Below are 24,684 nucleotides of genomic sequence, written 5' to 3'. Positions count from 1 at the left end.
GTGTTCACAAAACCCTGTCCTGGCTTGTGCTCTTTCCTTGTCAGACTGCTGTGTGCTACTACACCTTACAGAAAGCCCTGCAGGCTTTAGGAACACTCAGTACATTTGCAGAACTGTCTACATAGAAGAAGCAATCTTGAACTAGTAAACTCTTACCAGGTCAGTCTTGGTCAAAGAAAATATGGCCAACAGCATCTTCAGCTATATTAATTAAGTTTAAAGAAGATAGAAAGTGAGAAGTTGTCACTTGATAGGAAGACCCATAACAGTTGTCCACCTCTACTCCCCCTCAACAAAGCCAAAAACAGGCACAAATATAGACTTACAGACCCTTGAACTGAAAATTGAAATATAAAAATAAGCATTTTTATTTATGGTTAACTGATTTCTTTTCAAGAATGCCAAGATAGTAAGGAAAGAAAATGTTTTAAACAATGCCGAGTAGAAAGGAACTGACATGCAAAGATGAATTTGAACCCCACACCTCGCACTGTAAACATGATTCAAAGTAAGTAAAAGATCTACATAGTCAGAGGTGCGGCTGTACTTATATCTAACCTCGTGCTTGGGAGAGGGCAGGCTGAGCTACAGAACAAGGCTGGAAAGAGAAAAAGCAAACAGGAAACCAATCAAAAGCTGTGAACAACCCAACACTGAGAGGAGAAATAACCTAACTGTAAACAAAGGTTTAGGTAGACAACCACATGGAAGATACTTGACCCCAGCCACTTGGGGAATGCAGATCAGAACTACAGCGAGGCGTCTTTCTATAGTAACAATAACAAAGGCAGTGCTAATGGAGACATGGAAATTCGGAGCCATAGTACACCTTTACTGGGAATACAGAATGGTGTGATACTCAGGAAAACAGTTTGTCAGTTCCTCAAAGGGTTAAATTTAATTACTGAAAGGCTCATAGTTTAATTCCTGTAGATGCCTATGGACGCAAGAAAATGGACTGTGTGTCACAAAGGATCCAAAATAAAAATATTAACAGTATTATCCGTAGTAGCTCCAGATGTGGAAAAAAACCTGTGTTCATTGACCAACAAATAGATAAACAAAATATAGCATATCTGTGTGCAGTGGGTTTAAAGAAAACACTTTTTTAAAAGATTTATTTGCCTATTTTCTGTATGTGAGTACATTGTCTCTGTCTTCAGACACATCAGAAGAGGGCATCAGATCCCATTACAGATGGTTGTGAGCCACCGTGGGATTGCTGGGAATTGAACTCAGGACCTCTGGAAGTGTCAGTGCTCTTAACAGCTGAGCCATCTCTCCAGTCCCTGTGTGCAGTGGTCCATCATCATTTTCAACTTGACTAGATTTAGAATCACCAAGGACAGGCACTCCTAGGTGTGGCATGTCCTACAGGGCATTTGCAGAGAGTTTAGCAGAAGAGGGAAGAGTCACCCAGAGCATGAGAGTGACATCTCTGGGCTGGTCGAGGCCTGCCATGGGTAAAAGGGGAACGGGAAAAGCCAGCTGAGCATTCCACTGTTTTCTCATCTGCCGAGGTAGGAGCAACCTCTGACGACTGAAACTGCAAGCCACTCCCTTTGCCATGTCGTCCCTGTCATGGTGAGCTATATCCCTAAACTGAGCCCAAACCAACCCTCCTTTAAGTTGCTTTTTGGGTTTTGATCACAGTGGTGAGCAGAGTAACTAAAGTCGTCTGACTCAGCCGAAAAATGGAAGTTCGGCTACATGCCGTAACATGGAGAAATCTTGAATATATCATAAGTGAGAAAAGTCAAATATAAAGGCCACTATCCAGTGTATACCGATTCATGGAGCTGGAACTAGATCAGGGGATTTGGAGACTAGGAGGAGCCTGGATTGTCGTCGGAGGAATGCCAATAATAAGGTTTGCTTTCCAGGAGGGGACGATTCTCTCCAGCTAGATGGCAGTGATGGGTTTATGCATTTGGAGATGTGCTAATTGCACTAAAGTCCACAAATTAGTTCTCTGTGTTTATTGGATAGGAATGCTTGTGCAAAGACCAAGCTGACGTGGCAGCCAGAGGCCAGGATCAGCATGTCCTAGAGTTGATTTTATCCTGAGGCATTTTTTTTGCTTACAGCTTACTGTGTGCCTGTGTGGGCACCCTTCGCTGTGTCCTGACAGACCCTAGAAGGAGAGCACTCTTAACAGACAAGGCCCACCCAAATAGTGACCTTCTTTCTACCTTACCGACTTCCTTTAAAGCTTACCTCCGAGTCAGCCATGTTCTCAGGTCCTGATATTAGGACTTCCACAAATGAATATGGAGCTGAGAGGAGGCATTCTACTCTACAACATGATCTTAAAAGATTAATGTTATGGTATACGAATTATGTCTCAGGTTTTAAAATATAAGACTCAAGCCGAGAATAGGCAGTGTTAATGTTTGCCTAAGCATGCAAACACCCCTGGCTTAGACTCAGCTTTCTGAAATAAAGCAAAAGCATTAAGACCTACATTGTATCTCTTCTGTCAGATACTATAAAGACCAAGTGCAAAAGATAATTTCTAAGCTAAAAACTGGGAAAATCTCAATTAGCAACAAGTAAAATACCATATAATAATCATATCAAGGAGTATACAGAAATTATTGTAGAAAACTTTAAAACTTATATATAATACTAGATTTGAACTAATAAAGAGATAATTCTAGTATATAATTTTAATACTACCTATATAAAAATATACTACAGTTTGGTTTTAGATTTCTGTATGTGTGAGTGTGCGTGTGTTTTTTGGCTGTGTGTATGTATACATGTTATGTTATGCTCCCACAGGAGCCAGAAGAGGGCATCAGATCCCCTGAACTAGGTAGAGTCATGGGTGGTTGTAAACATGGGTGCTGGGAACCAAGCACACATCTCCACCCCTCCCCATCACAAGCATAATAGTCTTATAACACTAAACAAGTTAATACAGAATTCTCAGTTTTAAAAATATTAAGAATACCAGGAATTGTCCCATGCATATATAAATGGTTTATTATGTTAATGCATGAAAAGTTGGAGACAAGGGTTGGGGATTTAGCTCAGTGGTAGAGCGCTTGCCTAGCAAGCGCAAGGGCCTGGGTTCGGTCCCCAGCTCCGAAAAAAAGAAAAGAAAAAAAAAAAAAAAGAAAAGTTGGAGACAAGAATATTTTCAGACTCGGAGTTTTCCCTCTTACCTTATATATAACTAAAAGGATGCTAACTAATCACAAAATGGAAACAGTGGGGGGTGGGCTTCAGAGCGGACACACATCCTTACCAAGTTGCCATTGCTCTCAGCATCCTGGTAGCATTACTAAAAGAGCTCTCCCCCTGAGATAATCCTGAAGGATGTATGACATAAAGGTAACATCAGAAACAGTAGTCATACACAAATCGAGTGATATGTCACAGTGCCAATGAGAAAAGTCGCATGTTGAAATTAACCAGACCCAAAGTCTGCACATCTCAGTGGGTTTCTGTGTGGTCAGCTGAGCCATTTTGGAGCTGCAGAGCTTCACACTGGGCTCCGTGCTTTCCCTGGTGAATACAGTGTAAGAACTTCTGTAACAGCAAGACCGAAACGTCAATCACAGACTTAGAGCTAGAAGAACAAAGCTAGCTTCATGCCCTCTTTTATTGATTGATTTTTGTTGAAAAATGTTTTCTCTCATACAATAGATTCTAGCCATGCTTCCCCTCTCCTAACTTCTCCCAGATACTCCACACCACTCTAGCTTTCTTTCTCTTTAAAAAACAAACAAACACCACAAGCGAAACCCAAGAAAGTCAAACACACACATACAACAACAGATCCCACAAAAACACATTACCTGAAATCAAAATATACAAGCAATAAACCATTAAGACAAATTGGAAAAAAGAAATTTGTTTCTTTGCAAGCAGGTGCCAATGCAGATGCAGTTCAAGGTAGAGAAGAAAGCTGTTTTCTCCACCTCTGACACTTCTGTCGCCAACTGACGTGTTCACAGTTTCATCTCATGGCTAGACTTAGCACCAGACCACACAGATCAATGGCTTGGCCCCACAAGACTCATTCACCCGCTCAGCTACTGTTACAGGTCTCAGGGCCCCTGTACCAAATTGTGGTTCCCCTGACTGTTTGTATGTCCAGGAGTTTGGTAAAAGAGCTTAGAGAACTAAGGAAGGACCATTTGTATCCCTAGTGCGAAGGTCAGACTCTGTGGTATTTGAGGCACATCTTCCCTCCTCTAATACGCACAAGCTCATCCTGAAAGTTCTTTTCTAAACCCCTTCATTGAGGGGATTAGTGAAGGAGCTTTTGTATAGGCATGATTATTAAAATACTGACCATTGGGGAGGGGTTCAACCTTCAGCCCTTCTCCTTCCCTCCTCATAGGTCTAGTGGTGGGACCGAAGGCCTCTCCTATCGAATCACATGCTTAATCTCTCTCCTCATCAGCTCCCATCATTAGACTATGCACATTATTAACCTGAATTCCAAGTTTGCTTCTGAACAACAAAACAATGCCCCTTCACCTAATTTTACTTTAAGAAGTCCAAGATTCCAAGAATCTTGAAAGCCCTGGACACACACTGGGGACAAAAGTTAATTATTGCATTCATCAGAGTTGGAAAATGAGAATAGTTGATGACCAAGGACATAGGTCAGTGGAAGAGTATTTGCCTGCTATGTCTAAGACCCAACGTTTAATCACAAGAGAAACAAAGAGACAGAGACAGAAGAGAGGGTGAGGAGGAGAACAAAGAGGAAAGGGAATAATAACATGTTTCAAATTCTGGTACAGGAATGGAAAACCATTAGTGTGCTCATGTGGGCAGAGGAGGGAGATGTGAGCAGGAGAGGCTGTGAAGAAAGTTCTCACAGCTAACTTCTTCATGTTCTTTTGAGTAAACAGTCCAGAGAGCATCACTAACGAGGTCTGTGAAGCCCTGGCGATCCAGCATCCCACCACTGAAGTACAATGCTCTCCCGCCCTCTCACCTACTTCTGCTTGTTCTGGTTGCTGTAGAGCTTCCAGGCCTACATTCAGCACCGTCCTCTCACCTTGCTCTAGTAGCTTCACTCGTGGGAGGAGGGCGGATGTGCTGTTGTGCTGTAGTTTGTAACTCATATGAATTTCCCCCATCCTGCCTCTTCTCCAAATTCTAAATTCCAGAGTACATCTGCCTACAGTCTTTCTAAAAAAGAAAAATTACAGATCCTTAATACTGTCATCATCTGTCTTTTTCTTGCTGCAGATGAAATATCTCCTGTTGATTTTCTGTCCTTTTTGCTTTTAAGATGTCTCTCTTTATTCGTATCAGTCACATGTCTGTTGTAAACTATGTGAGTATGACTGTCCTGTCTGATATACATAGTGTGTTATTTTAGTCATTAATTGCATGGAAAACTTGGATTGTCACATGTTACATACTGCTCCTCTACTATTCTAACATAGTAACCTAATTCCCAGAATTATTATCCTGTCTCTGTATATTGTTATTTTTGGCTTTTGTCTTTTCCTTTTTTTTTTCTAAGACAGGGTCCCATCTAGTCTAGGCTGCCCTGAGTAGCTGAGGATGATCTTGGGTTTCTGGTCCTCCTGTTTCTGCTCCCCAGCGCTGGGGACGACAAGCATTTACCAGCTGGTTCCATTGGTCTGGAGATGGAGCACAGAGCTCCGTGCACTCTGGGCAAGCACTCTACCAGCTGAGCTCTGCACTCTTACCTTAGTATAGAAAACCCTTCCTGCACTTGCCACACACAGAATTGTCCAATTAAAAGTGGGTTTCTCCTTTTTAGCTCTCTTAATTACATTTCCTTTGTTTATATAATGAATAGCCATGTGCTCCAAAGGGAAAAATAAGAGCTACGACAATAGCGGGAGACAATCTGTCAGTCTCTTAGAAAGCTAAGCATGCAGTTCCCATTCAGCCCAACAATTTCGTTCCTAGATGCTGGTCCAAGAGAAGCGATAGTTTTATATTTATGTGAAAAAGTATACATTGATATTCTTGTCAGTCTTGCTAATATTTGTCCAACAACTGAAATGTCTCCAAATCCTCCAATTTGTGAACAGTCCAAATATGGGATAACCGTGTATGGAAAGTTCTCAGTGGTGTAATAAACTACAGTTAGCCCTTCATGCTTGAGCTCCTGCATCTACAGATTTCAACTATAGGTAAAATACATTTAGATACAATCAATTTATGAATACTATACGTCAACAGACTTACCCTTTTTCTCTAAACAATACAGTATAATGACTATGTGCACAGTTTACACTGTATTAGGAATTATAAGTAATTTAATAATGATGTTTATAGTACACGGGAAGATTTATGTAGGCTTTATACTTGTGGGTATTTTTTAATGCCAGTGAGGGTTTCTGGATCTAAAACCTCCACAAGTATCAAGGAGTGGCTAGGAAAAGTACAACAATGTGGACAATTTCAGGGACATCATGACACATAAAAGAAGCCAGATTAGAAATCTATAATCAGGGGTTGGGGATTTAGCTCAGTGGTACAGCGCTTGCCTAGGAAGCACAAGGCCCTGGGTTCGGTCCCCAGCTCCGGAAAAAAAAAAAAAAAGAACCAAAAAAAGAAAAAAAAGAAAAAGAAACCTATAATCATAATGATTCCATTTGCATGACATTCTAACAAAGAGTTTTAGCGATTATTGATAAGTAGCTGCCACACTGAAGTGGCAGAAGAGTCTTCCTGTGATAGACTGAACACTGGCTTCTAGAAAGGGCCACATCTTAATTTCTAGAATGTGGCTTGTTACGTGGCATAGAAACTTTGTCGGTGTGATTAGAGATGTGGTAGTTATGATAGAGTGAGCCCTGAATGTAATCACAAAGGCTCTTAGGAAGGGCAAGCAGATTAATTGGAGAGAAAGTACTAATGTGAAGGCAGAGCACGGTTATGTTAACCAGAGTGGCAGCCACAAGACGCTGGGGGAAGCTGGGAACACATTCTTACCTGAAGCTTCCAGAAGGAGCCAGCACTTGCTGTGATTTTAACTTATTTAACTTGTTTTACATTTATGATTTGAAAAACTAAAATTTTGTCAACACACAAAGTTTTTGGCAATTCACTATAGCAACAACCAGTAAACTAAGAAAAGCATAGGAGTGTGCATGCTTTGCCTACTCTGGGCCACACTGGATGACAAGTATCCTGGGCTGCGTATTAAATGCACCAAGACTATCAAAAGCTGATAAGAAATCTGTATGACTGGGCAGTGGTGGCACACGCCTTTAATCCCAGCACTCAGGAGGCAGAGGCAGGCAGATCTCTGAGCTACACAGAGAAACCCTGTCTTTTTTTTTTTTTTTCGGTTCTTTTTTTTCGGAGCTGAGGACCGAACCCAGGGCCTTGCGCTTCCTAGGTAAGCGCTCTACCACTGAGCTAAATCCCCAGCCCCGAGAAACCCTGTCTTAAAAAAAGAAAGAAAGCGCTCGCTTCAGCAGCACATACACTAAAATTGGAACGATACAGAGAAGATTAGCGTGGCCGCTGCGCAAGGATGACACGCAAATTCGTGAAGCGTTCCATATTTTTTATGGACAGGAAAAAAAAGAAAAAAATAAATAAGAAAGAAAGAAGTCTGTATAATTTTTTATGATATCCACCACCATAGGTAAGCGGAAAAATCCATCATATAATCTACATAGGATACTGTTCAGAGGTTTTGTTTGTTTTAAGCAGACCCAAGTGTGTAATCATTAGAAAAAGAAATGAACATTCATCATCTAAGTAATCAAATCTCTACTGTGTTATAAAAGTTAAAAAAAAAAAAAAAAGAAAGGCCAACATAAACGTGACGGGGCTCTGCCATTACATTAGAGAAACCCACGCACCAGCCTCTGGCCAGGGCATGTTGGCAGAAGTCTTGGCGTTCTTAACACTCTCACCAGACACTTCGAGTCTCCTTTTCCTTAGTGTGCCTTGATCTAGAAAGAGGTGTGTATATGTAGTTGCTGGGTTCAAGGGAGCAATGACATGAAAAAGGCAAGAGGTTGGCTGAGAGGCTTCTTCAAGATCAGCCTGTCTCAAAAGAACAAATAAATAATAAAAATTAAACAAATCAGCAAATATTAATGGAAATTAACGTTCTGGTTAATTTCAGTAGGTGACTCCTTCAGCACAAGGTTTTCTCCTAGGTCACTGCGTTGATTGGCTAAGGTTAAGCAGATCTCTCTTCTCTTCCTCTTGCTCCCTAGCAGTTTTCCAGCTACCTGAGCCTCGGTGGAGGAGCAGGCTTCCTAGAGTCACCTCTGGGCTGTTTTACTGCGGCTGTACAGCGGTCCATGCTCACAGGGCTATTCTTCATCTCCTTGGGTCCACACTTTCCTATAGGCCTGAAGCCTGGGGCTGCCCACTGATAGCGTATTTCAAAGTGTTCTCACAAGTAGGAGTAGCAGGCAGTATATCTTCTCTATCATACTGTACTGTCTCTACTAGCAAGTGGGGAACTGCTCTCCCTTCCTTCCGGGACACTCAGCATATCGTTGCAGAGTAAGCAGAGAAGCTGGATTCCCTACCTGTTCACTGTGTGGGTGGAACTGCTGCTGACTGGCAGTCAGGAACAGCCTGTTTGTTTGCGTTTCTCCTCAGTGTTTTGATACCCAGCTATATTTATTTCTGTTTTGAATGCGTCTCCTTTCTCTAACGTTTTGCCTTTCACTTTCTTCTCTGATTTATTTTGTGTTTTTCTTCTTTTTATTGTAGAAGAATTCCCGACATACCTGTGTGCTCTGTCAATTAAGCACTCCCGTTCTCTCCTTTACAATTCCTCCCTATCCCCTGACCTTTTCCAGTCTCATGTGCTCTAGTGGTTTGAAGTCATCTAGCCATGTAGTGCTATCTATCCATTCACTAGAGCACAGATAGCCTCTGCTGTCCCACATCCTGAGTAAAACTGACGTTCCCTCCCCTGGTACTCATCAGCGGCCTGCAGCTACTGAGCTACACAGGTGGGACCGTATGACCTCTTCCCCTTTCGAGGCTAGAACTTTGGCTTGACTTTGTACAGGTCCTGTGAATTCTGTGACTGTCACTGTGAGTTCTATGTGCAGCTATCCTGTTGAATGTCCCCAAGCCACCATTTCATTGTAACTGTTTACCACCTCTGGCTCTTAAAATCTCTCCATACTTTCTTCCTCCTGGACCCTGATTATTGCTGTTTTGAGTGTTCCATACATGTATTTGATGTGTTTTGGTCATACTCATCTCACCGTTTCTCCCACTAACAACTTCCTCATTCTCCCCTAACCCCATACTTCATGCCTGCCCCGTCCTGTGTTCCTCCTTTTCGTGGATAGAATTGTATGTGTGCATATGATGTTTTGATCGATTCCAACTCCTCCTATTCTCTGTCCTCTAACCCTATCCCTACTCCCACACACCACTGTTTCCTCCCAATTTCCTGGTTCCTGGTTTTGTTTTTAAATCCAGGAAATCCACTCAGTGCTGGAGCATGTACATGGCTGTAGGACCATCTTCTGGAGCATGCCTAGCCTCTTAGGGGCTGCACCACTTAAGAAAGTTGATGGACCTCCTAGAAGGCATCGATTGCTATAGCTCCTGAAAAAAGGTGAACGTTCCTGATAACCACACCTGTGCATTCTGGGATTTTGTCTGGCTTGATCTTGTGTGGATCTTGTGCAAGTACTCACTGCCACTGTTAAGTTGTGTGTAAGTGTCCAGAAGACACTGTTTTGCGCATTTGTCCATTACCCCTGGCTCTCTCCTCCTCTCCCCAGGTGATCTTCTGAGCCTTGGGAGAAAGGGGTGTGATATAGGTGTTCTATATTGGGCTCTGTACTCCACACTGTCTTATTTTCTGCAGGTTGACCAACTGAGGGTCTCTGTGTTAATCGACATGAACTGTGAAGAGAAGTTTCTCTGATGAGGGTTGAAAGATTGACTTATCTATGGCTATAACAATAAGTCTTTAGGAGTTAGTTTAATTCTATGTCCATTTAGCAGAATGATTCGCAATACGTTCTGCTGTGGCCTATATCCTACCTAGGCTTGGGTTCTTAGCCTGGTTGACAGTATCAAACAGTATCAGAGTTGTGTCTTGTGGAGCAAGCCTTAAGCCAATCAGAAAGTGATTATCTCCATAACATCCGTTCATTATTGCATCATGGGCATATCTTAGCATGCCAATCATTGTTAGCATACAGTGCTCACAGTTGTAACCATGCATATCCATCGATTTACAAAGGAAACCGTTCAAATATGTACTTATATGCCAGCATCTAATCCTGATAATATAGAGAACAGGACAGAAACTTGCAGAATAATTTAGTACAGTCGATTTCCTCTCCAGTGTTTCCCCTCCACTCCACCCTGCCAGCCCTTGTTTTTTATTTCTTTTTCTTTGTTTACAATGTCTCAGTACATAGTAACCTTCTCATCCTCTTTTTCTGTGTTTGTTCCTGTCTTCTGTGGATGAGTGACTATTCAGCCTTGAGAAAAATCACATAACAACAGACCCAAGATTTAAGAATATTATTGAGCATTGTGGATTATTTTTCCTCTGTAAAGGTACAATAATTTTATTGAAGTGATTGTTGTAAATATATTTTCTTAAACTAGACATGAAAATTTGCTCAAACAGGAGTCTCAGCCCAGGTTATGCAGTTGATTTGTGCCTTGAGCACGCTACGACCACACTTGAGGCCTTAAGTAGCTGAAGTGTGTCCTGAGAGGAAGTGGGGGAGGTGCATTGTCGTTTCCCACTCAGGGTTCTAAGTAAGTTATGACATATGTCTGTGTTGAAGGAAGTGTGATTATTCAATCATTTCATTTTTTCATACAAATAGGAATAATTGTCTTCTTAATGCTAATTTCTGAATAATCATGAAGCAATTTAGGCATTTAAATATTTATTAGGGCTGCAGGTAGAGCTTAGTGGTCGAATACTTGCCTCACTGCATCAGGCTCTGCATTTAATTAAACCCTCAGTACCAGCAAAGAAAAATATTTATATTTAAATCATTGTTCAAAAATTTTCATTTTCTAAGAACATTATGTATAAACATCAAAACCATATATATATATGTATAATAGTAAGTTACCTATATTTAAAAATTAAAAAAGAACTGCGTATAAATGTTTATGGCTATTCTATTCATAATCATCATGAACTTGAAACACTCAAATGTTCTTCAAGGACTGAGTGTGTAAACAAGCTGTGACTTTATGCTTCACACTATGTTACACACTGTGCTGTGTTATATATAATGTACTATAAAATAATGCCAGCAATATGGAATGAAGTACATTAAACAGGCGTGAACTTCAAGGGCATAAGAAATAGAACCTATTCTCTGAACAGTATAGTCCGTGTGATTACATTTATAAGCTGTTCTTGACAAGACAAATGTTAGCAAATCAATGGTTGTTACCTGTTAAGATTGTACGATTCTAAAAGCTTAGTCAAAAGAACTTGACTAAGAGACGACCTCTGTAGAATGGCGGGTGTAAACCTGTGCACACTGATTGTGTGTCTTGCTTTCTGTTGCTCTTGTGTGTATTTCAGGTTAGCAAACCGTGGGCCTGGCTCATGGAAAGCGAGCGTTCCACCGCTTATGGTGGACCTTAAGTGCACCTAACAACTCATGTTTTTGATTTTATAAAACTATCTGCTTACTCCAAGTCAATTTGGTTATAGAATTCTAAACAGATTTTTAAAATAACCTAAAATGATACTTTTAGTTTCAGTACCCTTGTGAATATGCTGTACAAAAAAATGAAAGGAAAATTGTGGAAATTGGGAAAAAGCTGAGAAACTATATGCAAAGAGAAAACAAACTGAAATGTAGGGTTAGCAATTCACGACTTGTAACTTACCTGTGCATTCTGTATTAGGACAGTGGTAAAATGGTCTGTATCTTTGACTCTATCTCTGTCTGCTTAGGGAACTTGATCAGGAAACTAACTGCTAGGTCATCAGATGTTTTTCTGTAACTGAGCAGACTGGACCTTATGCTTCTCAAAGTAAAATGCTCCCAGTAAGCACTTTACTCAAATGAAGGTTGCTTTAGTGCAGAATTGTTTTAATTAGTTAACATTAGGTAACATCAAAGCTCTAGGAAGATACTCCATGATTCTGCTGGTGACATCACATGGTCCTGGACAGACATCCTCTAGCTGTAATTGGAAAGAAGGTTATAATTGCATGCATCTTGTCTATGAAAGTCTGATGGTGTGATTTTATTGCCAGAGATGTTCTTGAGTTTGGGGACTTGGGATGTGTGTGTGTTGAGTCAGGGTCTTTCTACATCTCTCTGGTTGTCATGGAACCCACTATATATATCAGGCTAGCTTTGAATCACCGAGATCTGCCTGCCTCTGCCTCCACAGTGCTGAGTGAGACTTTTCTTTTTGAGACTATAATGACATCATTCTCCCTTCTGTCTCCATCCTCCAAACCACTCCTTGCTTTCTTTCAAACTCATGGTATTTTTCATTACTTGTTGTTACATACATACATACATACATACATACATACATACATACATACACACACACACACACACACACATACATATGGATAGACGGACAGACGGACAGACAGACAGACAGAACCTGCTCAGTCTGTATAATATTACTTGTATGTATGTTTTCTTAAATACTTACTTGGACTGCTTTGCAGACCACTAGGTGGAGATGTAAACAGTAAGCCCTGTTCTCTCATAATTTGCTCTGCAGTGACTTTACACAGCTTTCACTTTAGTTCCCAGAGAAGAGGGGATAAGGCAAAGGCACATCCATAAAGGCACTTGGTTTCTGTTTTTAAATGCCATGACAACCTGGATTTAGAGAAACTCAACTGAAACTATGAAGTAATTTTTGTTTGAACAGTGTGTTGTGAAACCATAGCATGACTTTGAGGGTCAGAATTTGTGAGGTGCTTTTATCTTGTGGGCTTTTCTTGATACGTGTTTAATTATATTAAACCAGAAAGATTTATGTGTTAAAAAGATAAAGTATGGGGCAATAGAGATGACACAGTGGGTTAAGAGTACTTCCTACTCTTACAGAAGACCTGAGTTCTGTTCTCAGAACATATGTCAGGTAGATCACAACAGAATGTAACTCCAGTTCCAGGAGATCCAATGTCTGTCCCGGGCTCCCAAGGGTGTATATATATATATATATATATATATATATATATATATATATATATATATGTATATATATATATACACATATATATATATAACACGTATATACACACACACACACACACACAAACACACACACACACACACACACACACACACAGAGTTTTCTTAATAAGATAAGTTGTAATTTTTTCTGCGTAAGGGCGTTTGTCAGCACGTATGTGTACCAGGCATGTGCTGGTGCCTGCAGGGACCAGAAGAGGGCATTACAGTTTGTGAGCTGCTATGTGGGGCTGGAAACTGAGTCCTCTGGAAGAGCAGCCAGTGTTCTTAACTGCTGACACCATTTCCCCAGCTCCCCCCAAGACACATATGCTTTTGTTAAGGGACTGGAGGGATAGTTGATCAGTTAAATACCCCGGCTACTCTCCAGAGGTCCCGGGTCCATGTCAGCACCCACTGGGTGGCTCATTATTGTCCATAACTGCAGTGCTATGCAGTCTGATGTCTGTTCTCATGTACAGACATACATGCAGCCAAACCCCATATGCATAAAATAAATAAATCTATGCAAGAAGATTACATTTAAAATAATTGTTATTCTTGACATTTTTACAATCTGTAATATGTTTTATTATTGCCTCATCACCCGCTCTTTGCCCTCATATTTGCTGGTCCCTTCTCTTTTAGCCCGTCCCCCTTCCACCTGCATGCTCCATTTTCATTTGATGACATGTTGAGTCTAGTTAGGGTGGCTTCCATGGACATGGACAGGCAGGGATGATTTACTGGGAAACTGAAGACAATTTTTAAAAATGATGTTTAAAACAGGGAACACAAAAATTTGCTGTTTTAGATGTCATGGAATGTTCACCAGAGAAGACCTCTTGAACATAGGTTTAAGCCAATAGAAAATCATTGTTATCTGGCTGGCAAGGACCCTGGGTGTTGGGGATCCCAGTGCAGCATCCCGGGGTAAGCTTTTAAGCACAGAAGTTGTGCCCTGCATTAACATACTCGAGTTAGCAAGAACAGGCAGCCAGAAGCAGAACCACAGAAGCTGAGAAGCAGGGTTAGTGCATTCAGGGACTTAACCAGATTAGGTCTTCGTTTTCCTCTGTGGCAGGCGATGCTGCGTTTTATGGCCAGAGTGCTACTTCCTTAATGCCGTCAGCTGTGCTAAGGTCTGGGGTCCTGTTACATTAGCCTCTTCTAAATCTGTAACATCTACATCATAAAATTTGCCCCTTTACCCTTTGAAACTAGCATGAATATATTCACACCCATTGTCCAACAATCTGCTGTTTATAAGACTTTCATTATCATAAACTGAAACCTCGTGATAACTAAATGATACTTTCCTATTGTCCCTGGCATCTGGTACACTTTGTTTCTATAAATTCACATTGAATTTATATTTATTAGACATAATTATTATGTTTTTACTTGGACATAAAGATCAAATATGATAAAAATTATAATATTATCACATAGAAATACAAGTGGTATGCAAAAAACAAAACAAAAACAAAACAAGGCTCTGAAGCACTTAAAGTAAAAAAAGCCGGCCAGATGTGGAGGCACACACACCTCAAGTCCCAGGATGTGGGAGGCAGACACAGGTAGATCTCTGAGTCTGAGTTCAAGGTCTACCTGATCTACATAGAGAGTTCCAAAGCTACAGAGTGAAATCCTATCTCGAAAAGCAAGCAAGCAAACTAACAGAACACCGCAGTTCATGTTAGTTTACCGTGTGTGCTATTCACTCTTACAGTTATTTAAGTTTAAGTTATTTTCTCAGTAAGAAGAGAACAGGAGTTCTTTAGAACTGGGATGTGCTTTATCTTAGGACAAAGGTCAAAATATGTGTGCACATATACATAAATATATAAAATAGAAAATTTGTATGGTAGGGCTTATAAAACATCTTTCATTTTAAAGTATTTTCCATTTGTTTAAATGTTGCAGTCAAATATAAGATTTTTTTTCGGTTGTTTGAGACAGGGTTTCTCTGCATATCCTTGGCTGTCCTGGAACTTGCTCTGTAGACCAGGGTCGTCTTAAACTCAGAGATCTGCTTGTCTCAACGTGCACTACCACTTAATATTTTAAAGGAGATTTAGGGTAAGGGAAAAGCATAATCAAAATGTATTATATGTTTTTTCAATTAAAAATAAAAATTAACAGGGTTGGGGGATTTAGCTCAGTGGTAGAGCACTTGCCTAGCAAGCTCAAGGCCCTGGTTCGGTCCCCAGCTCTGAAAAAAAGAAAAAAGAAAAAAGGAAAAATAAAAATTAACTAAACCAAATTTATTTTGTATACCAAATGAAATATCAGTACCTTTTCATTTATTCAGTAACCAGTCTGAATGGTTTGTTGTTGTTTCATTTTTCTCTTTAAAAGTAAACATATTTATGTTTCACTAACCATGTATGCTTACACTTGCTCTTTCAAAGAAGGCAGACTAATCACAAATGCTCTTTAAAAAGATTTAACTTTATTTCTATTTATGTGTCTATGCAAACATTTGCCATGAGCATGCTGGTACCTTTCGAAGCCAGAAGAGACCATGGTCTCCTCTGAAGCTGAATTACAGCGTGTGATATAGGTACTAGAAACCAAGCTCTAGACCTTCAGGAGAGCAAGAAAGCATGCTTAAGCACCAAGCCATTCTCCAGATCCCACTAACATACACTTTCTGTGCTTTGGATTAGCTTGGATTTTACCTACTATGGGAAATGACTGCCAGTTCATAGAAATCTTCACCATTAGCTTTACAGCTACATGATTTACTGTGCTCAAGTGTGTAGATATTCTGTTTTAACTTACCAGTATGCTTTTCTAGTTCTGGAATTACAAGGAATGGGATCTTGTGACCTTGCCCATGTGTGTTTTATAGGTATAAAAGTAGTTTTCACAGTGTATTTAGAAAGGGGATTGTTAGGTAGGGATAACAACATACATAAGTAAGGACTTGACATTCCTAAGTTGTTCTTCTGCAGACATTGTGAGATTTTATATTCTTAGATGCAGGGAGTAAATTCTTCGTTTCATGAAGTCCCACAGAGTTTATTGTTGACGTTTGAGTTTTGTTGGTCTATGAGGTGAGAAATAGTACCTTTTTAAAAGAGACTGTATCGTGCTAGTTTACATTTCTTTTTTTTTTTTTTTTTTTTTTTTTTTTTGGTTCTTTTTTTCGGAGCTGGGGACCGAACCCAGGGCCTTGCGCTTCCTAGGCAAGCGCTCTGCCACTGAGCCAAATCCCCAACCCCTACATTTCTTTTTAACACAGTGAAGCTTAATATGTCCTCATGTGTCTAACAAAGAGGTATTTTATATTATTTTCTGAATCATTTGTAAATGTCTTTTGAGTTTATTTTAGGCCTTGATTTAAAAGATGGATACATTAGGAACATTTTCCCCTTTAACTTCTTACCTGTGGTTTGTGCTGCAGTTACTTTCTCTGTGATTTGTCCGTGGGCTTAAGAGATTCTTTATTGTGGTTCACTTTGGTTTGCTTTGAGATGGGGTCTTTTGTAATGCTAGGCTGGATTTTAACTTGTGACCCTTCTGAGTACTAATAAGTGTGTGCCCCAATGCCTGATTTATGTTGTGCTTGCTGTGCAAATACTTCATTTTAATAGATCATGTTTATCACTCTTTTATTGCATGTGGATTTTGAGTTCTGCTTATGACATTGTCCTTTTTACCTAAAATGAAAAAAAGCTGACACGGCTGGGGCTTTGGTTCAGAGGTAGAACACTCTTGTAGTCCTTCTGTAGCGCTGAAAGAAGGGAAGAGAAGAGAAGGAAACAATTTGAGGGGAGGACATGGGAATTAAAAAGAAGGAATGGGTCCGGAGAGATGACTTCACAGTGAAGAGACTAGCTGCTCTTCAGAGGACCCAGGTTCAATTCCCAGCCCCTCTGGCAGCTCACGCCTCCTTGAAACTCTAGCTCCAGGGCTTCTGCTATCCTCACACAGGCACACACAGGGAGAAAGGAAGGAGAGGAAAAAGACGGGCAGGATATCAGCACGAGCTTCCTTTCCTTTTCTACCTCACTTCATATTTCCTATTCATTCCCCAGTCCACTTGCGGGTTTTGCTTTTGGCTATGAAATTTCTCAGTATTCTTTATTAGAATTCTAATTTTCTCCTGTTCTTCATGGGTAGTACTTTTAAGGCATACTAAATCTCCAATTCTATACTTATATACATTTCTGGACATAATCTCCCTTATATTATAGTCTCCTCCTATGTTCATATGTCAGTGCCACAATAGTTTAACTATAACAGCTTTCTAATATGTTTTCATGCCTGAAATATCGTTTTCTTCTTTTAAAAAAGATGGTTCTTTTTACTTTATGTGTGTGGTTGGTTTACTTGCATGTATGTGTGTGCACTGAGTGTGCACTTAGTACCAGGAGAGGCTGAAGCAGTGTTGACTCACCTGGCTGCCCAGTGGGAGCTGGGAGCTGCACACACATCCTCTCTAAGGACAAGTGCTCCTAACCACTGAACCATCTCCCCAGTCCCAAGTTAGCTTTCTGCTGCCTCTTGTCCAGGTATTCAGCTATCTGTATACTTACTTATTCATCCTAACTTTAAAATATGAATTAATTTTACTGGACTTTATGTTTTGCTAATGCTGAATCATTCTATCGATGAATGTGGTATATTTTTGCATTCTTTCAAAAGTTATATTTTGTAATGTCTTCAGGTGTGTTTTATTTTTATCTCGGTGGTTTGTTTTTGTTGTGTTTTAAGGGCTAGTAACCCAGATGCATACACAGTAGCTGGACTCTAGCACTGAGTTGTATTCCTAGCCTTTCCCTTTCTCATTACTGTTTAAATTGATATTCTCTCTCTCTCTCTCTCTCTCTCTCTCTCTCTCTCTCTCTCTCTCTCTCTCTCTCTCTCTGCCCAGAAACAAAACAAAAAACCAGCGCAATGCATAGCAGAATAAGCTAGCAGCGCTCTTCACCTCACTGTATGCGCAGCTCATGGTTTTCTGAGACTGTGTCACTAACCTAGCCTGGATTTCACTGTGTGGCGTAGGCAGGCTCAGGTTTGGTTTTTCTTCTGCTTCCACCACGTCCAGCTTCTGTTATAGCTTAGAACTGCTTGCTTGTTGACTTGTATAAAAATGAAAAGACTTTTCTTTATCCCACATATACACAGTACACAAAGTAAATATAACTGACTACTATATAACTGATAACTGATCTATAAATAAGACTTCCCTGCTTTGATATGTTCAGAATTGCTGAAAAGACTTAAACATGGACCGATGTGAGTGAAGGCCCCGAGGTAAGAATAAACTTCAGATTAAAATAAAAGTCTTCAGGAGCTGGAGAGGGCTCAGGCTCAGCGGTTAAGAGCACAGACTGCTCTTACAGAGAACCTAATTTCAGTTCCCAGCGTGTGGTTCCAATGACTCACGACTGATGGTTGTAAGTCTAGCTCTAGGGGATCTGCTTCCTTCTTCTGCACTTCACGGACAGAGCACTTTCATACATAAACATACACACAGAGGTGGGGTGGGGAGAGAGAGAGAGTGTGTGTGTAGGTGTTAAGGTGAGTTTCTTTGTATGTGCTTTCCTTAAATGTAGTGTGAAATTTGTAGAGAAAGGCCATCCACCGACTGGTGTACACTTCAGTGCACTTCATGCACATCTGAAGCATGGGCCTATCTGGACACACTTCCCTTTTCTGCAATCTCTGCCTTGCAAACAGTGGTCAGGGTCAAAGTTTTGAGTCAAGAAGCTCAATGGTTTCAGTGCCGTTCAGTTAGTGTGCAGTGGTCTGTGGCTAGCAGGGTAGATTCTTATATAAATTACTAAATACAGACTAGCCATATTTCCTAGCCTCTTACTAATACCATTCCCTCCATAGGTAATAGAACAGCTGAAAACATAAACAGAAAAGTGAACCCAGAAAAAGTGAGACACAGACTAAGGGTCTAGCTGTGACTTCCTATGGGGAAGCTCAGGGAATAAATGAGTCAGCCCTGGGGTCCTGTAGGAGGGAATGGTGATGTGGGGGAAGGGAGGGACCAGACTGGCAGCCCTACCCCCAGGGCTTCCTTTTATGGAGTTTAAGGGATTTCTAAGGTTGTCTATTTTGGTTGCTAGATTTCATCATGTAATCATTTTTCTACTGTGTGTGTATCTCCATAAGGCATTAGATTTTAATTTTAAGCATATTCAGTCATGTGTAGGCATAAGATGATAAATAGGTTTCCTCCCTAAAAGTTCATTTGAGGACACAGTTTTGCATTAATATACAAGCACCGGAAACCAGTTACGGGTGGATTGCCTTTTCATTCACAGTATAGAAACTGTCTATGCTTGGTTGTTGTTAGGGGAAGAGCAACAGATCATTGTCCAGAGAATAGGTGGCTTGATATAGGTGAGGGCATCACTTGCTTGCTGGGTACATTGTTTGGAGAGGGGTTTGTGTTGTTGGATGTTTGATCATACTGTGAACCCTGAGATTGTGTTGTTTACTGGAAAACCCGGCTTCTAGTTGTGTGGCTCAGCCATAATACACACTTTTAACCCCAAACAATGAAGGTCAAGTTAGTTTGTAGAAAGAAGCACCTATGTTTAAAAGTGATGTCTACTTGAGTGGCAGACAAAGTGACAAATCAGAGAAAGATTTGACAGAATAGGATACGCCCAACTCTCATGAAGAAAGAGAGAGAAGGGCAGAAAACCAGTTTTCCGAGGACAGTTGTACAGAGAGAACAAACTAACCACAGGTGAAGACAGAACAGCCAGGGAATGAGAAGGAGCCAGAAGATCAGAACAATACTGCCGAGTCAGTATGAGGTCAAGCAGAGCAATTCAGGAGAGGCCAAGAGGAGCCAGATTGAATCAGTCAGTGGGGAGAGGAGTTTTGAGCCAGAACAGCTGAGTTGAACCAGCCAGCCAGAGTTCAAAACAACTAGGAAGGGGTGAGCTTACTCAGCAGCAAGTCTCAGAGGCTGAGAACATTCCAGGCATAGATTAGATTGTATGGAGGCTAGAAGCTTCCAGAACCAAGCTTAGGTTAGCAGACTGAGGCAGTACGCCTTGGATAGGACAAGATTATTTCAAGTGAATAAAAGACACATGTAACCAACCGGATTGTGTGCACAAGTGCATGCAGGTAAAGGAGCTGGTCTGCCAAGACCATAATTAGAAAAGAGGGGTGTGCATAAATATTTCAGGCCAAGTGGAGTCCCAGGTTACTAAGCTTTGTGTTCTGGTCAGCCTCAGTTGGACGCACACCCATTGAGAGGGTGAGGCAACAGTGCTTATTCCACTGGGGTGCCAACCCCCAAAGCATGAGGGGCTCCATTAATCTTTAGTGACCTGAACTCCAGCCAAACTGGGAATTGTGGTTTGATGTAGAAAAGGATTCAGGACTAGCCAGTATGAAGCAGAGATTTTTACTGAAGGTTTTGTTTGGTTGGTTTGGTTTGGTTTTTGAGACAGAGTTTCCCTTCGTAGTCCTGGCTGTCTTGGAACTTGCTCTGTAGACCAGGCTGGCCTCAAACTCAGAGGTCCACCTGCCTCTGCCTCCTGAGTGCTGGGGTTAAAGGCATCTGGCATGTGCCCCTACTGCCCTGCTTCGTTAAAGATGTTTTAATATAGACTTTAAACATGTCAGCAGAAAAAAACTAAGAAGACACACCAGAGAGCATGGCTGTGGGCCTCGGAGTTGACAAGTTTGCGTGTGTATGGGCTGAAGGGGCGCTGTACTTGTCTTGGCATCGACAAGGATCCATTGTTCCATTCGCAAGGATCGTCTCTCTCCAAGGCTGCAAAGAGACCTTGTTCTGTTTTGTCTTTTCTTTTTCTCTCTTAGATAAGTAATAGTATAAGGTGATTCAGACATAACTTGGATGGAATTTCAGTCTCATAAGGTAAATTCTGGAGCCACTAGGGCTATGCAAGGGGCTTAGGACATGTCCTTTCCCTACAAATGGCTTCCAGGCAAGATTATTAGAAAATTGCAGGTTTATAGCTACGAAGGGTGACAGACTCTAAGCAGTTGTTTCTTTTTTTTTTTTTTTCCGGAGCTGGGGACTGAACCCAGGGCCTTGCCTGAGCTAAATCCCCAACCCCTAAGCAGTTGTTAATGGTGCTGCAATTCTTGTATCTGCGGGAAAGAGGCTTCAACATGATTTCTGAATAAGGGGCTCCACTCTGAGTGTCTCCATCCTGCCTCAGTGCGGTAGTCATTTTTGCCTTGTTCCTTACACCAGGTGATTTACTGCTGGGAAGTTGTAACTCTGGTAGACAGAGGTCTGAGTTCCCTGAGTTCTCCTTCTCCTGTAGAACGCTGCTGTTTGCTTCTCTGACACACTTCAGAGGACATCTATTGGCTGGGACCTTAGCCAACTCAGGCTGCATAAAGTCAGTGGTGTCTAGGGGAAGTGAGGCCCTACTGGACCCACAGACCACAAAGCTAAGTGTGACCAGCGTCAAGTCCTGGTGTGCAATGATGGGAGGCATCTATACATCTATAGTGAATGTAGTATGAGGGACAAGTGATTCTTGACCAGCCTTGTTACCACAGTTGTTAGGGTTAGAGCCTGGATCCACGGTGGCTCAGCCATCCACCCTGGAGAGGCCGATTAAAACACTCATACACACCATAGTCACCATAGTTAAAAGTAGAAAAAGGAAATGTGTTCTATGTAGCCAAATTGTATGGGAAGAGGAACAAAGGTATACTAACCCATCCCTCAAGTCCATTTCAACTTCCTGACCTGAGCTTTTGTTTGGTGTGTGTGTGTGTGTGTGTGTGTGTGTGTGTGTGTGTGTGTGTGTACACTTGTCCACGTGCACTTGGAGTCCAGCAGGTACTTGGTATGGATTGTCTTTCTCCATCACCTCCGCCTTATCCTCTGAGACGGTTTGAGATGGAGTTTTTCACAGAAGCTGGAGTCCCTGAGTTGGCCTGCCAGGCTTTAGGAATCTGTCTGTCTCCACTTAACACCTGGAGCCTAAAATCTTACCACACACCTAGGGTTTTGTTTTGTTGTGTTTTATGTGGGTTCTGAGGAACTGAACTTAGGATCTCATGGTTGGGTGGCGACCACTTCACTGACTGAGTCAGCCTGCCTGCTCAGGCGTAGACTGAACTGGAAGACAAGGGTGTGTGTGACTAAGCACACTGGCCAAGGTGTGCTCGTGCTTGTCCCTGCTGGACTCCAGTGAAGCGCAGCGACTTGATTGGTTGTCAGAGCTTTGTGAAATAAATACCTTTCTGAGAGACACCTCCTGCGGTTGGCACCGGGCCCAGTTTTTTCTTGTCACTGGATAAAATTCCCTGGAAAGTTCCAAATTTCTGGGGACTACTGTTTTCAATAGTACGGTGGGAAGGCACCCGTGTATCTTTAAAATGTTTTCAGTCCTGCCAGGGAACCTCTGGACCAGGCAGAATGACAAAGGACTCTAGCTTCATACCCACTCCCTAAACAGAGGCCTGATAGACTGAAATCAGTAGCCGATCCAGGAAGAAGCCGTTCCCATTGTAACTCTTTATCAATTGACTTTACTATATTCAAGGTATTTCTAAGCTTTTTGTTTGTTTGTTTGGGGTTTTTGGTCTTTTTGAGACAAGGTTTCTCAGTGTAGCCCGGTTGGACTGGAACTTTCTCTGTAGACCAGACTGGCCTCTAACTCAGAGATCCTACTTTTGCCTCCAAGTGCTGGGATGAAAGGCAGCACCATCACCACCACCACAACCACCGAGTATATTCTTAGTAGGAATTCTGTTTCTGTTACAAATCCTAAGAAACCAAGGGATGTGGACACCAGCTAGAAGTGAGTGCCAAGTGACAACCGACAACCTGTTTATAAAGACAGAAGATGTAATCATCCATGTTAAACACAAGCATAAATAGCTGAGAACCAGTGCCGCCGTGTCTCACGCTTCTCTTCCAGAATCAACCGAGACACGGCATTCCGTGAACTAATATTTAATTGACAAGGAATACACGAGCATTGCAAATGTGTGCTTGAAGACATGTTACACACAGGAGCTAAGGCGGGGCAACGTGTTTGATAAGAAGCCCGAAGCTCTGGGACCCATGGCACTGTATAAATCTAGGAAAGGTGGCACATGACTGTGATCTCAGCACTTAAGGGGTGGAGGCAGGAGGATCAGAAATTCAAGGTCATCTTCATTCACAAATCAAGTTCCAGGCTAACCAAGGATATATAAGGCCCTGCTAGAAAGAAGAAGGAAGCAGCAGAGGGTGACCGCTCACAGAAGAGGAAGAAAGCCAGCCATCGTCCAGAGAAGAATGAATTTTATGACAAAAGAGGTATCAGCATTTCTGTTTCAGTATACCAGTGAGCCCCGGGGATGTGTGAAAAGAAAATTTGAATAGTACTCAACCCAGTTAGGAAAACTATCAACAAAATTACAGGAATCAGCAAATACTTGTCAGTATTAACATAACATAAAATGGTCTTAACTGTCAAAAGACTAGCTGATTGGACTGGAGAGGTGGCTCAGTGGTTAAAGCACTTACGCTCTTGCTGAGGTCCTGAGTTTGGTGAACTACCCACATGGCAGTTCAAAACTGCCTGTACCTCCAGTTGCAGGGTATCCTTTTCTGACCTCTTCAGGCTCCTGCACATAGACACACACGCTCAGGGGCATGCATGCACAGATGCACACACACACACACACACACACACACACACACACACACACACAGAGTTAAATAGTAAATATAATTTCCTACTATTTATTATATGCAAGAAACATGCCTCAGTGGCAAACATACATAGACAGAAAGCAGAAGGGTGAAAATAATGTCAGAAGTTGAAATAGATACTGTGGTGGTTTGATTGAGAATGGACTCCATAGGTTCATGTTTGAATGCTTGGACTGTTTAGGAAAGATTGGGGAATATAGTTTTGTTGGAGGTGTGGCCTTGTTGAAGGAAGTGTGTCATTCTTAGTGGGCTTTGAGAACTCAAATGCTCAAGCCAGGCCCAGTCTCCTCTCTCTCTGACTCTCTGTGTCCCAGTCTCTGTCTCTGTCTGTCTCTGTCTGCCTCTCTCTCTCTCTCTCTCTCTCTCTCTCTCTCTCTCTCTCTCTCTCTCTCTCTCTACCTGTAGCCTGCAGATCGGGATGTAAAGCTCTCTGATAGTGCTCCAGCCTGTCTCTGTTTCCCAGTATGATGGTTATGGACTGACTAACCTTCTAGAACTGTAAGCAAGCTTTCAATTGAATGCTTTCTCTTATAAGACATGCCTTGGTCATGGTGTCTCTTCACACATTAGAACAGTGACTAAGACAAATATTGACCACCAATTTCTCAGCACATGGGAGGCCAAGGCAGGAGACATTCTCTGAACTGGAGACCAGCCTTGGGTACAGGGTGATTTCCAAGCCAACCTGGATTACTGGGTGAGACTCTGTATCAAGAAGACCCACAAACATCCATAGGGTGACTTGTGATTATATCCCAGTACTCAGGAGGAATCTGAGACAGGAGGAATTCCATGAGGATTGCCATGATTTTGGTAAACCAGAAAAACAAAACAGAACATCACCACAACAAACAA

General features: G+C 41.6%; 1 non-coding gene and 1 pseudogene across 1 annotated transcript; both read left to right on the top strand.

Moving 5' to 3' along the window:
- The first annotated feature begins 465 nt into the window (after window positions 1-465).
- The window catches only part of Arf4-ps1 (ADP-ribosylation factor 4, pseudogene 1), a 42,055-nt pseudogene continuing 17,836 nt past the window's right edge, over window positions 466-24,684 (top strand).
- On the top strand, window positions 7,421-7,527 carry Rnu6-22 (RNA, U6 small nuclear 22). The gene has a single exon (XR_005502994.1). It is a non-coding gene; the product is annotated as a U6 spliceosomal RNA (small nuclear RNA).

This window comes from Rattus norvegicus, chromosome 3 (assembly GCF_036323735.1).
Source record: "Rattus norvegicus strain BN/NHsdMcwi chromosome 3, GRCr8, whole genome shotgun sequence".
In the NCBI taxonomy this organism is placed as follows: Eukaryota; Metazoa; Chordata; class Mammalia; order Rodentia; family Muridae; genus Rattus; species Rattus norvegicus.
Note: the sequence above shows the minus strand (reverse complement) of the source record. Positions and strands in the feature narration are given on the sequence as shown.